A 14,646-nucleotide genomic window follows, 5' to 3' on the forward strand; every position below is an offset into this window, starting at 1 on the left:
CTGCACAGGGTCCGGGATAGAAATGTGAGGAGGCAATAACCAGCAGCGCTGCCGCTCTCCTGAGTGTTTGTGTGGGAGGTAAAGGTCTGTACAGATCAGAGACTGTGATATAAGATACATGATCATACACTACAGACATGACGAGGAATACAAGGTCTCATGTTCCCTCTGTACACCCCGGGGCACGCGCATAACTGTACAACCACTCACAACTCCCACTCAACTCCCACTGAAAATCTCTACATTCTGTACATCAGGGTTGTTGCACGCGACTCTTTTGTAGCTGGACCCTCCGGCAGCAGGTTCTCCAGATAAAGGCCAAATTGGTGACTCAATCAGCCACAGGAAGAGAAGTCGGTCATTCCAAGTATTTGATTTCTAGAATCTCGCATATTAACAACAGCACAAACTCAATTAAGTGCCCCAAGAAGGACAATCACTGCCGAAAGACAAATTCAAGAGAGGACAGGATCATGCGGATAATCTTCATGGGGTAACTGCTTCAACTGATCTCTCATTAGCAGAAAGAATCACAAAGCTAAACTCACCGTGGACACAGTTTATTTACTTGATGAAACTAAGTTTAATTGATTTGGATCTGATAGGAATCATGAGGTGCATTGACAAACTGGAGAAAGACTAAACCAAAAGTGTGTAAGGAAGTCAGTGAAAAGTGGTGGAGGAAGTGTCATGGTTTACGGAATGTTCGATCTTTCTTACAGAAACATGGCAGCGTGAATGCAGGAGTGTATCAGAACCTTCTTCAACAACATGTGGTTCCTTCCTTGGTGAAGCAGAAAACACTGAAACAATGAAATGAAAATCATTGATGGCAAAGTTCTGTCCAAAATATCCACAGAACAGAGGAAGAGACTGGGAACAATATCCCAGCAGCTCCTTGTCAGAGACTAGTAATGTCCTATCGCTGCAGATCTGCTGAAGTCATTCCCATTCGGTGACTGGTGGAACCTTCAGAAAATGTCATTACAGGCGGTCCCCTACTTAAGCACACCCAACTTACAGACGACCCCTAGTTACAGACAGACCCCTCTGAACCCTGGTGAAGCTTTCTGAATGCTTTACTATAGTCCCAAGCTGCAATGATCAGCTGTAAGGTGTCATTAATGACGCTTTATTGATGATCCTTAGTGCCATTACAGCAAAAAATATTTAAACTCCAATTTTTTTTGTCTGGATCCACAATTATAAAGTATAGTTTCAACTTACAAACAAATTCAACTTAAGAACAAACCTCCGGAAACCTATCTTGTACATAACCCGGGGACTTCCTGTTTAACCTTTCTCTGTTCTTGAATGATCATCATGTTTTTTTGCAAACTAAAGAATTTTTGTTGATTTAATTTGGTAATTATGTTAAAGGGAACCTGTCAGCCGAAATTGACCTAATAAACCACTAGCAGTATGTTTCCAAGCAGCCGAACACTTTCCAGATTATGTTTCTTTCATGACCCGGTGTGAAGGAATCATCCAGAAAATCTCCTTTGAAGTGAGATGCACACTGGTTGTATAAAGTCAAGGAGGTGGAGCTTTTAAAACTGAAGTCAAAGCCCCTTTCAAGTTTCTGATGGTCCTGCATCCAGAGACAACACTAACCAGATCTCCTGAAGTCCGATGCATGATGTCAATCACAAAGGAGGAGGCTCCCCTCCTTGACGTCAGTGTTAAACTCTCCACCTCCTTGACTTTATACAACCAAATTACATCTCACTTCAAAGTTGATTTTGTAGATGATGCTACCAATCTGGACCATGAAAGAAACAGTAACAAGAAGGTGTTACGCTGTTTGATAATATTCTGGTGGGGGTTTATTAGGCCAATGGCTGATGACAGGTTCCCTTTAAAGGACACCTGTCATCAGGTCTGTTTCACTTGTCCTGTCACTACTACCTGTTGGAGCAGCTCACAAGGATCCCATCACAGCCTTTATCTAGTCATTTCATACATTAATCATTGCAAAATCATCTTTATTAGGTAAATGAGGCTGGTCACATGGTCAGAGGCAGTGATGTCACCCCTGTTACCCCTCCCCTCTCCTCCCCCTGCTCATGTCTGTGTGTAATGTATAGTAAAGCAGCCTGGACCTGTTGTATCTCTCCTATACACACACAGCCTGCAGGGGGTGTGGCCACCAGCACCAGGAAGCACATCATTATACAGCCTCACATCATTATACAGGCTGTCAGTCAAACACTGGGGGTGTGGCTGTACCTCCCACTCATGAATAAGCTGGACAGCTTGAATATGCTAATGCTTCATTGGACATTTCACAGGTCATTTGCATACAGCTTTAGGACCTCATTGCTTAGGGTTACAGGCATGTAGAGGGACAATGAAGGGATAGAAGCAATGCTCTCTAATGGCAGTTTATGAAAATATATTTAGTTTAGGGGGGTTATTTTGCCTGACGGGTTCTCTTTAAACCCTGTTCTAGTGGAGATTACCGTACATTATTATAAAGTAATCCAGTGATCACAAAATATTTTCTAACTATGATCCCCGGTGTTTATAAATGGAAGAAAGCAGCACTAAGGCCGAGCGTAACGAAAAAAATAAAGAAGTAAAAAAGCAGCCCTCCAGAATTTAGTATAAGAAAAAATCAGTGCACTTAATTTCCCATGAGCCCGCCGTGGGCAGCGGCATCGTGGATCCCTCATAGCTGGAGCCTTTCTGTAGCAAGTGATAAGTCATCATCCATAAAATATCAATATCTCATGATGTTTACATCCATAATAAATCTGGACATATTGCAACATATCAAAATATTAAAAAGTGGTCCAATAAAAACACAACAAATACTGTAATGATAAAGCCATGATCCAGGCATATATCAGAAATTAATCATTTTGTGGGCTGGTCCTGACTGTTGATAGTGAAGAATAGTGTAAGTGTGTAACCAATCCACTTACCTGGGATCCAAAATGGAGTATAATAGACACAGCGTTCAACCAACGTAGACTACGGAGGCCTAAAGTGTACAGACAGATTACCTGGAAGAAACCCCTGGCACTTGCTGACATGTGGTGCACATGACTGCAGGATCACTACTACGGGCGGAGCCATATTGGTTATGGGAGGAGCATGTATGATGGAATGGGGAGGGCCTCTGCAGCTCTCCTTCCATTTCTCGGTTTTCCAGTGACGGGTTATGCTCCATTATTGCTGGAATGTATATTACAATGTTTGACCTACCTGGAGTGACATAGATATTAATGGGGTTTTGGCGGCTTAATAAAAAAGCATCAAAATGGGCGGAGCCTGACTGAGCTGAATGGCGGACGTGTAGCTGAGAGCTCCGGCATTACAACTCTAAAGCTTACTAAATAGCGACCCTGACTCACCCCAAAATGGGCAAAATGCTAAAGGAGAGGGCGCAGGAACGGCCAGAAACACCCAGAGGAAGAAAAGGCCAAGGTGATATGGAGAAATTCCTCCACATAAAGCTGACCATGCCACCTGCGAAACTTCACAAAATGTCCGCCGAAATGAAGCAGGCGAGGAGCAGCAAGATGACTCATAGGCAGAGAGCGGTACAGAGGAGACCTCAACATCGGAAGCGGTCCCGCTGTCCGGACCCATGCTGAAGAAGCTTCTGGCACAAGCACTCTCACCGGTGATGGAAGAGCTAGGAGCCATCCATAAAGAGGTACGAGCAATAGGGCAGAGGGTGGAAGCACTAGAAGACACACAAGCAGCCATCACTGACCATAGTGCTGCGGCAAGCAACTTTGAGCAACAGTCGGATGCACTGAATACAGCCCTACTCCTCATAGAGGACCAGGAAAACCGCAGCAGACGTAAAATATTAGGATAAGGGGCTTCTCTTTGGAGATCTGGGCACTCTTGGCACTCTTTGGAGATCTGCTAACTGTAGAAAGAGCTAACTCCATCACAATCGAGCGCATACACCGCTCCCTGCGACCACCACCTGAAGGCTCAGACCCACCGAGAGACGTTGTCTGCAGCTTGCTAGGCTACAGAGATGCAGCAGATATATTAATAGCAGCAAGGGAGAAAAAAGATATCACCTTTGATGAACAGCAGATTTTTATATTCCAGGATCTAGCTCCTTCCACCCTGTATAAGCGTAGGCTACTTAAGCCTCTCACAGACCATCTAAGGCACAATAATATATTGTTTAAGTGGCTCTTTCCCTTTGGCCTTACCTTTCAGTCTGCAGGCAGAAGATGCACTATCAAGACTCCTGAAGATCTACGTAAGGCCTGGCATATCTTGGAAATAGAACCGCTGGTTATACAATCCTGGTTACCCGTCATGGAACAGGACGCAGAACTACCCCTGCTGCCACAAGTGGAGAAGTGGACCCCAGCGGGCAAAGCAAAGACACCGAAATGAAGAAAAAGATGAGTAACGACTGACTGGCCTCCCATCCAAGTACAAGTCGCCTACAAGAGGTCAAGAAGATGACCACCAGCTAAGAACTTACAGGTTTATACGGTACATTTTAATTGTTGTTATATCCTAGATGGAAATATGAGTGGACACAATTGATTTGCCCAGGATGGCTTGAGGAATGGCCTCCAAAATAGAATCTTTACATTGCTTGAGTTGTAACCCCCAATCAGGCAACATGTTGATTACCCCTCCCCCCAGGGCTCCCGCCTTCGCGGAAAGTTTAAACTCTATGAAGGCGGCAACCTGGGTTCTCTACAGGAATTATGAGGCTAGGGCCTCTCACGTTAGTTTTAAAGTTGTAGAAGAGCAGCTGCAGAAGGTTCCTGTGGCGCCAAAGTTCATTTCTTTGAAATGTTATGCACTGATTTAAGTGACACAGGTTTTATATAGAAAAACTTAGGTAGACACAAATATAGTGGGAAATGGCTGATATACGAGTAACCACCTTTAATGTACGAGGGATGAACGCACCTCAAAAGAGGTCTCAAGTTTTTGTACTGCTCAAAAGAGAAAATGCAAAAGAGACACACTGGAAGCAGGACAAAATACCGAGATTACCTGCTAATCTATTCTCACATACCTACCACAGCACCGGTAAATAAGCGGCTAGAGGGGTAAGCATTCCAATAAACAAACGGGTTCCCTTCACACACACACCGACATGGAGTGACCCAGAAGGTAGATTTCTACTGGTAAATGGGAAAATTGGGAATGTAGCGGTTTCCTTGATAGCACTTTACTCTCCAAATACAGGCCAGATAACCCGGCTAAAAGATACTCTGACAAAAATAGACACATTAACAGATGGTCTAAGGATAATAGGAGGAGACCTCAACATAGTCCTCTATTAGAGATGAGCGAGTATACTCGTCCGAGCTTGATGCTCGTTCGAGTATTAGGGTACTCGGAACGGCTCGTTGCTCGGACAAGTATTTCCCCTGCTCGAGATCGAGCATTTAATTAAAAAAACACAGTGAAGAATAGAATAAAAACAGTGACCACAGGATCATTTAAGTGAAGAACACAGTGCAGAATAGATTACAGATGTTCGGCACATCTGCTTACTTGTCGGGAGATACGGCGGAACGGTGCGAACAAAATACTATGTGAAGAACAATATATATGTGTGAAGAACACGGTGAGAAGGACAGAGACACCGGGGAGCAGCAGCATGGAGACACCGGGAAGCAGCACAGAGACACATCGGGGAACAGGACAGAGACATCGGGGAGCAGCACAGAGACATCAGGGAACAGGACAGAGACATCGGGGGAACAGGACAGAGACACATCGGGGAGCAGGACAGAGACATCGGGGAGCAGCACAGAGACATCGGGGAGCAGCACAGAGACATCGGGGAGCAGCACAGAGACATCGGGAGCAGCACAGAGACATCAGGGAGCAGCACAGAGACATCGGGAGCAGCACAGAGACATCGGGGAGCAGCACAGAGACATCGGGGAGCAGCACAGAGACATCGGGAGCAGCACAGAGACATCGGGGAGCAGCACAGAGACATCGGGGAGCAGCACAGAGACATCGGGAGCAGCACAGAGATATCGGGGAGCAGCACAGAGACATCGGGGAGCAGCACAGAGACATCGGGGAGCAGCACAGAGACATTCCACACGTATCTCCCGACAAGTAAGTAGATGTGCCAAACATCTGTAATCTATTCTTCACTGTGTTTTTCACTGTGTTTTTCACTTAAATGATCCTGTGGTCACTGTTTTTATTCTATTCTTCACTGTTCTTCACATCTGATAACTTGTCGGGAGATAATATACGCGCGGAACAGTGAAGAATAGATTGCAGATGTTTGCATACATCTGATAACTTATCAGAAGACATTCTTTTTCAATTAAATAACACATTTTATTCCCGAACCATGGTCCCTTTGAAAAATGCTCGAGTCTCCCATTGACTTCAATGGGGCTCGTTATTCGAGACGAGCACTCGAGCATCAGGAAAAGTTTGTCTCGAATAACGAGCACTCGAGCATTTTAGTGCTCGCTCATCTCTATCCTCAATCCTTTGATAGATTCTTCTAACGGCAAATCTAACCACTCAAGAAAAGCTCTAAACGCTTTACGCAAATCACTAGCACAATTCAACCTAATAGACACATGGCGTATATGCAATGCATCTAAGAAAGACTATTCTCACTATTCAAATACACACAAGTCTTATCAAAGGCTTGACTACATACTAATAGACAGTTCAATGGCCAATATGATAAGGAGCTGATTAATGGGTCAGATAACAATCTCAGACCACTCACCTGTCACATCAGCACTGAGCTTCCAAACCCTGCCGGAAAGAACAAATGTGTGGAAATCGAACGAAACACTATTAGACTCAGAAAAGGACGCTCTAGACCAGTGATGGCGAACCTTTTAGAGACTGAGTGCCCAAACTACAACCAAAAGCAACATATTTTTCCCAAAGTGCCAAATGCCAATTTAAAGTAACTTATTGCTCCCAGCTCTGTCACAGATTCAAACGTATTGGTGTCCTGAAGACACCAATACAGTACAAAGATGGAGCAATGTGGATTATTATTGTAGCTTTCCTCTAAGGTCCCTCTAATGGGATGAATCACAGGCCCTGAGAAGGGGCTTCAATGATAATCCACTCCTCCTGTACTTCAAGTCACTTTAAAATAGTGCAGAATATGGCACGTTCTGGGTTCCCTGTGACTGCAGGAGGAGGAATCCTGAATGGTGACCTTTGTGCTGGGTGATGGCCTGGGTGCCCACAGAGAGGGCTTAGAGTGCCACCTCTGGCACCCGTGCCATAGGTTTGCCACCACTGCTCTAGACATAAAGGAAAAACTTGGAAACTATTTCAGAGACCCTAAGCTTGCAGAACTACCCCTGCCACTCGCATGGGAAGCATGATACAACCAAAGAAGGGGAAGAATTAAAGCTCCTGAGAAAGTAGTAGATCTCTTAAATATAAAAGCTGCAAAGAATTACCAAAGAGCTAAATTCAAATATTATGCCCACTGGGATAAGACCAGCAAATTAATGGCACAGCAGCTACACAAAGAAAAAGGAAAGAATTTCATACAAGCTATCACTACACCAGGGGGGGGGCTAGAGAGACTGATACTAAAAAAATAGCGGAGGAAATGAGGCAATTCTACCAACAGCTTTATAATCTACCCAACCCAAATCTAGTAAACACACCAGACCAACCTAACAAAAAATCTGACTTCCCTAATTCTCTAAATTTACCATCTCTGATGCTAGACCAGAGCAACTCCTTAATTGAGCCAGTCATACAAAAGGACGTTAGCAACATTATTAATTAAAGTGTAAATTTTTTTTTGTGTTTTTTTGTGTTTTTAACAAAACGATGCTATCCTATTGCTATGGCTAGTTTCTAACATACACTGACAGCACACAACTGGATTTTGTGCTGTGCCTGATGACTTTTAGTTTTGAAAAAAAAAAAAAAGAAAACAAAAAGCAGACTGTGTCTAATTCAATCAAACCCCTAATAAATTGTCCCACTTCGGTGTTTGAGGTGGATATGCGTGTCACTAAGAGCTAAACACAACGGTAGCAAGTCCCCCTGCAAATTCCTCACAATATGGTACTAGCTGCACTACTAGTGCCAGCAAGCCCAGCCACAAGCAAACCAAAAAAAATTAAATATAATGCTATTCTAGCCCTAAGAAGGGCTGTTGGGTTCTTGTAGAATCACTCCTGCCTAACACTATTCTAATAGAACACCCTAACGCTTTCCCTGACCAGCAGCAGCTCTCTCCCTAGCGGCATCCAGACACAGAATGATCCGAGCAGCGCAGGCAGGGGCTAGTCTATCCCAGGGTCACCTGATCTGGCCAGCCAACCACTGCTATCTACGTGTAAGGGTACCACGTCATGCTGGGTGGAGTGCAGAGTCTCTTGGCTTGTGATTGGCTCTGTTTCTGGCCGCCAAAAAGCAAAACGGCGGGAGCTGCCATTTTCTCGAGCGGGCGAAGTATTCGTCCGAGCAACGAGCAGTTTCGAGTACGCTAATGCTCCAACCAGCATCAAGCTCAGACGAGTATGTTCGCTCATCTCTAATAACGATCAATGAAGAATTTATTTGTAGTCAGTATCATTTTCTAACATTTATACATATTTTTAAATGTTACTACACTTTGGGTGCTGAATCCTCCTCTTACTACAGACTATTGTGGCCTTTTGTACAGTAACCACCATTGACTAACTCCTTCAGGTTCAGCACCAATTTCCGTTTTTTTGCCTTCTCATTTATTGTTACCTGCATTCTGAGAGCCCTAATTTTTTTTACTTTTAGCGATGAGAGGTTTTTTAATTTGCAAAACAAGCTAAATTTCCTAGCTCCACCTTTTTCATTTTTGTTTACTTTGTTTTTAAGACGGTCCTTCTGTGGTCCAAATATCACGGGAGTACAATGTAGTGATCCAAATATTGCTCAGACCATACATGGATACAAAATTCTCTTTAAATATAAATTCAAAAGACGTAAGACATGGGTACTTCACCAATCTTCGGCTATAGCCGAATTTATATACTGAAGATATATAAAGTTAATTGTTTTTTATGGTATTGATATGACTTAATCCATTAATTCCTTAAAGAAAAACTTTATGGAGAAAAAACTGTTGTCAGAAACATTCTGAACTTGGGACTTTCAATATCTTGAATTTTTTTCAACTTCAGAATTTGAAGTTGAAGTCATTTCATTTTGACATTTGAGTCATTTCTGTGAATGTGATCCTTTATTGTTCAGAAAGGGAAGGCTTTGGGTTTTTTAATGAATTTAGAAATATTAAATTACATAAAAGTTTCTCACACATTATATATGGCAGTTAATTTGTGCAAACATATAAACATTTGTTCACTTTTCATTCCAATTTTTATGGGTAGCAAAATTGTAAGAGAAAAAAACACCAATTCAGACATTTAGGCATTTACCTCTTCATGTCGATCTCCTGAAACCTTGGAGAACTGATCACTCATACAATATACTATAATACTGACGTCTTTGAGAGGCTCCCAGGTCAGGATAACTCTTCACCACTTCTCCAATACAGGTTATCAGCCAGCACTGATACTGTACAATACAGCAGACACTCGCCCTGTATGCAGAAGCTATAGAGCCCCCTTCATATATCATCAGTAGTAAATCAGATGCTGCTGAGGTGTGTACGAGCGAAGTCCCTCTGGAGCAATTCCAAAGGCTTTGGATGTCCCACTGCTGGAAATTGTCTAATAGAGGACCAGAAGGAAATGATTGCTCCATTGGTATCTGTGATCTGTATAACCACCAATCATCTTTCTTTTTGCAGATGGAACCTACCGCTCTTTTTACAAGGGCTGCTCTCGTAATGTACCATGTGATTGGCAACCCTACGCCAAGGCAAACACTGGGTTCTCTTATAGGATCTACACAAAGTGTTGCAGTGAAGATCGTAACAATGGTTCATATGAGAGTAAGTACAGAAAGTGCAATGGATTTGTTAAGGTCATAATTTACTTCAAGTAACATTAATCACTGTGGATATGCGGAGAAAAAGGGAGGGGAACCGAGAGAAACAGCGCTACCTATTGTGAGATTGAATAGTTAGGGGTGCTCTTGGGTGAGAGGTGCTCTTGGGTGAGATTGGGTACTCACCTTTACTGGTTGTGCTAGAGACAGTCACAATGCTGGGTCAGGCATATGTGATGAGTAACCGCTGCTGCGTCCCCACCCTCGCCCCAAGGTTGGGTAACAAGGGCGTATAGCAAATGGGCTGGAGGGTAGTTCACTGGTTGTACCTCCCTTTGTGTAAAAAATGAGACGTCTGGATGGCGCTGGTCCTCAGGGGTAAAAGGTTTCCTTTTATTCAGAGATTTTTTTGGACAACGCGTTTCGCACTACACAGAGTGCTTCCAGAGTTGTCCAAAATATCTCTGAATAAAAGGAAACCTTTAACCCCTGAGGACCAGCGCCATCCAGATGTCTCATTTTTTACACATAGGGAGGTACAACCAGTGACCTACCCTCCAGCTCAAGTAACATTAAAAGGCCCACTAAGTATCTATATCTTGTTATACCCCTGCCCGACCCTCTGGGGGAATCTCAGTAAAGCACTTAAGGGATGACTACATTTCTAGGTAGATTTCTAGTCTGATGCTCAGTATCCACCTATTAGCAGGACCATTATATTATAACATAGGTTTCTTTACAAAATATTCTTTAGTGCCGGAACCTCAGGAGCCCAGTGGGGTTAGATGTCCCGGCTGTTTTACACAAGACACTTAAGAAGGTTGTAAAAGTGATGGAGACATGGAGTGCCGGGGGACGGATGACAAATGCCACACAAGTTACTCAACAGTCCTGAAGCCAGGTAACTCTTATGGAAATTCCCTCAAAAAACTAATACTGTAAAATATTTCGAGCTTGAATATAGATAAGTTATATATAAGGAAGTTCAGAGATTCATCTACCACAGATGGGTCCACAAGAAGCTCAATGAAGTGTCAGGTAAATAAAAGCTTGAAGAAGGGAGGGGAGAAGAGTTGCGGCAGATAAGTATCCACCCCGAGGACAGGAGAATGACGTTTAGAGCTTACACAGGGCGAAACTGCTCGGATGTGTAGATTGTAACTCATATAATAGAGAGGAACAGTGTAATTTATTATAAGAACCCAAAAAAAGGACCATTGGTGTACAGTGCGCAAAGTTGAGTCTCTTAGTTGTGTCTTCAGTGCCCACCAATGACTGGGCTGCACTGCTGCATATTCTGAACCTATTATTATTAGAGACTACGCCACTCACCGATCTCCTATGAGGCTTTCATTTTGGCACCGAAAGAGGCTCCTATTAGATGAGAACTGACCAGAAGAAGCTTCACAGCAAATACATCTAATTATTCCAACTCCTAATAGTTAATGATAATTTACCTGATTGTTATCTGACAGATGACACGATAATCAGCTTCTCCTTCCAAGGCTGTATATCTCCAAAATTCTGCGAAACAGATCTGGGCCATCTGATTGGACTCCAAGTCCTAAACTCTACAGTTTTTACCTGCACAGATCCTGCCAAACCTGTGGGTGAAGAAGACAAGAACAATGAAGGAGTTATCTAATCTTAAAGGGGTTTTCCGCTGATGAAGACAAGTTTCTTATATTTACTCAGGATAATGAAATAAGAAATTCTCTAATTCACTGTTATTAATAAAAATACATTTCACAAATATAAAAAGTCCAACCTGTCTCTATCAGTCCTGGTTCATACAATTTCAATTGCTCCTGGATCTTCTAACATCAGATCTAACAGTGTGTTGTGAAAGAGAAGAGATGTAGTAGAGCTGACTGTGTGTAATATGCATCTCATGGATCTCATCATCCCTGATCTGTCTCATCTCTTTCTATGTGTCAGATACTAGTACAATGTTCAGAATCTAAATGAAAGTGTATATAACCCTGTACCCTGATAATCTAAGCCCATTGTCAGCCCACAGCACTAGATGGATTACAATGTATCTGCTTAGAGAGGCTCCGCCCACACCCTGGAATCTTACACCAACCAATAACACTAAGTAACAATGTAAAGAAAGGGGTTAAAAATTATCTTTATTGTACAAACATCACTAGGGGATTGAGATTTTTCTTTTGTGGGCATACCCCTTTAAATTGAATCAAAATTGGTATCTACAGAATCCTTAATGTGTATGTGTACACGTCTAGTCTGCGATTATTAAAGTAGCAGGTACAAAATAAAGCAGCCTTCATATTCAGGCAACAAACATAAACACAATCCTATCCATCTGGGCGACCGCTAAACAGAGAGTTCCCTTAACTCACCACTAACATATAAAGTCACCTGCAAGGACATCGCTGTCCCAGGCCTGGAGGTCAGGGCTGTGCGCTCTCCAGCCTACTTTCTAAGCCCCCACTCTCAGCTCTGCTCAGCAGCTTTATCCCCGCTGATTAGGCTGCTTCCACCACCTGTGTCCAAGGTGCTGAGCAACACAAAACCTGTCCTGGCCTAACATGGAGGTGGAATGGACCCCCCCCACTACCAGCCTGCGAATCCATTCCACATACATTTGGCCCAGGACAGTTTTAAACAGCTGCTCCAACAAATAACTTGTTTGAGCCGTACTTCCCGGATTTCCAATGTTTGCAGCTGGACAAACACAACCCCCGCAGTAAGACCTTGCATAATAGGCAAACCCAGGGGAAAGATATCACCCATCCACAGTTAAGCCCTTTAGTGTCATACTCTGTGGGGGCCAACACCTTTGGCCATCAGACAGTGAGTACATGACAGGGTATCGCCATTCCCATGTAGCTTTCCAGCTCGGTGTTCTACCGTAAACTTGACATTTTGTAACATTAGGAACCACCTTGTGACCCTGGCGTTCCTCTCTTTAGCCAGGGACCCGGATGTGGGGTTCGGTTATGATGTCATACAACCCGGTAGGTTGGAGAACACATTGCCGTTCCAGAGAACAAGCTCCTTCACTTCCTGAATCTGGGCCCTGGAGAGGGGGTCTCCGAGAACCATACTTCAGGCACCTTGGCATCGGGTACACCACCTCCTGTGTCACGTTCTTGAGATCAGACGCTTTTTCTACTCCCACGGCTGTCAGGGATTCTCTTTCCCTCCATGACTTTAGGAGGTTCACGTGGCATATCTGTTCTGGTTTGATCCTCCCCAGCTGATATACCTTGTAGTTAACCTCCTGCACTTTCTCCATAACCTCATATGGACCATGCGATTTTGCCAAGAGCTTACTCTCAACGGTTGTCACAAGAACTAACACTCTGTCACCTGGGTTAAAGGTCCTGAGTCTGGCTGATCTATTGTAGACCCTACACCGGGCTTCTTGTGCCCTTGTCATGTGCTCATTTACAAGGGGTATCACCGCCGATATGCGGTCCTGCATAAGGGAGACATGTTCGATCACACTACGGTGGGGGGTCCTTTCTTTCCAAAAAGAAGGAATATAATAGGCTGGCCAAAATCACCAGAACATCACAAGGCAATGTAGGTGATATTATGATTATTATTATTATTATTATTATTATTATTATTATTATAGGCGATAGCCTGAGAGCCATCGATTTGCTTTATACGGAGAGCCATCAATTTCTCCAATAAATGGACTCACAGAGCAGCCAAACCAACTTAATAACCCCTGCTTCCATCTCCAAGGAAATCCCCCCCCCCCAAAAAAAAACCATATTCCCCTATTTCCTGTGTTACGTCTGTGTTCCTGACTATGTCTATGATGTGTATTTTGTGTTCTGGAGCCAACGTATATTACAGTTTCCTCAAGGATCAATAAAGCTTTATTGTGTTATATTCATGACCCCCAACCTCTGACCTGGAGGCTACAAGAAGAGAAGAGCCTGAGCTCTCACACCTCACAGGTTTTTAGTCCGTCTATTGCCATCCTGTCATAACTACGATTTCTGTGTACTTTATATATCTTTCTATTGTTTTACAGTTTTTTGTTTTAATATCTTTCGATGATCACTGCCCAGTGTGTATAAACGCTGTGAGTTTTCTGTTTCCTGCATAACATCATGTCTGACGAGAACTAGTATTCTCTGAAGCTCACCATCACGTATATTCGATTATTATCAGATATAAACTCAAACTCAGTTCATAACTGAACTTGTTATAAAACATGGACACAAGCATTGCAGATTCAGGTCTCCAGACCCTCTCCAGCCCGAACAACCCAAATGTGGTGCAGGAACTTCTTAAATATGTTTGCAAGGAGATTGCACTAAAAGGAAGGTGTAAAGTTTAACAGAAAACGGGCACACGGCCCTTAGTAAATGTTCTTCGTGAATTAACATCTAAGTCAAATTCACCAAGGTATAGATAAGAGAACAAAGTGCAGGAAAGCCAGGAACTAAATTCTCAAGAAGTATATTTCTTAGAAATCATTGTACAATAATCACCTTCTAGACACTCTACTATTTCACGCTTGCAGGTATCTGAGCTCCTCCCATGACATTTATAGTATTTGACATCATCAACTGGCATTAAAAAATTGCATTAGTCATCACATTTCTTGCAATATGTCCATAATAATATCAGAGGAATATCAGCTATATAATAGCAGAGGAAGAAGAAACAATCAGAAATTCAAACTTGAACAAAAAATTATTTGATAAAACTGCTGGAATAATTTTCCTTAAGAAAAGTCATAAATCCTCATCCGGCCAT

The 14,646-nt window shown here is 43.0% G+C and overlaps 1 long non-coding RNA gene across 1 annotated transcript; it reads left to right on the plus strand.

Annotated features, from left to right (window-relative positions):
• Positions 1 to 9,753: 9,753 nt before the first annotated feature.
• LOC140065322 (uncharacterized) lies at positions 9,754 to 11,590 on the plus strand. Its single transcript, XR_011847886.1, has 3 exons — positions 9,754 to 9,904; positions 10,655 to 10,801; positions 11,376 to 11,590. It is a non-coding gene; the product is annotated as an uncharacterized lncRNA (long non-coding RNA).
• The last annotated feature ends 3,056 nt before the right edge of the window (positions 11,591 to 14,646 follow it).

This window comes from Engystomops pustulosus, chromosome 6, assembly GCF_040894005.1.
Source record: "Engystomops pustulosus chromosome 6, aEngPut4.maternal, whole genome shotgun sequence".
NCBI lineage: Eukaryota > Metazoa > Chordata > Amphibia > Anura > Leptodactylidae > Engystomops > Engystomops pustulosus.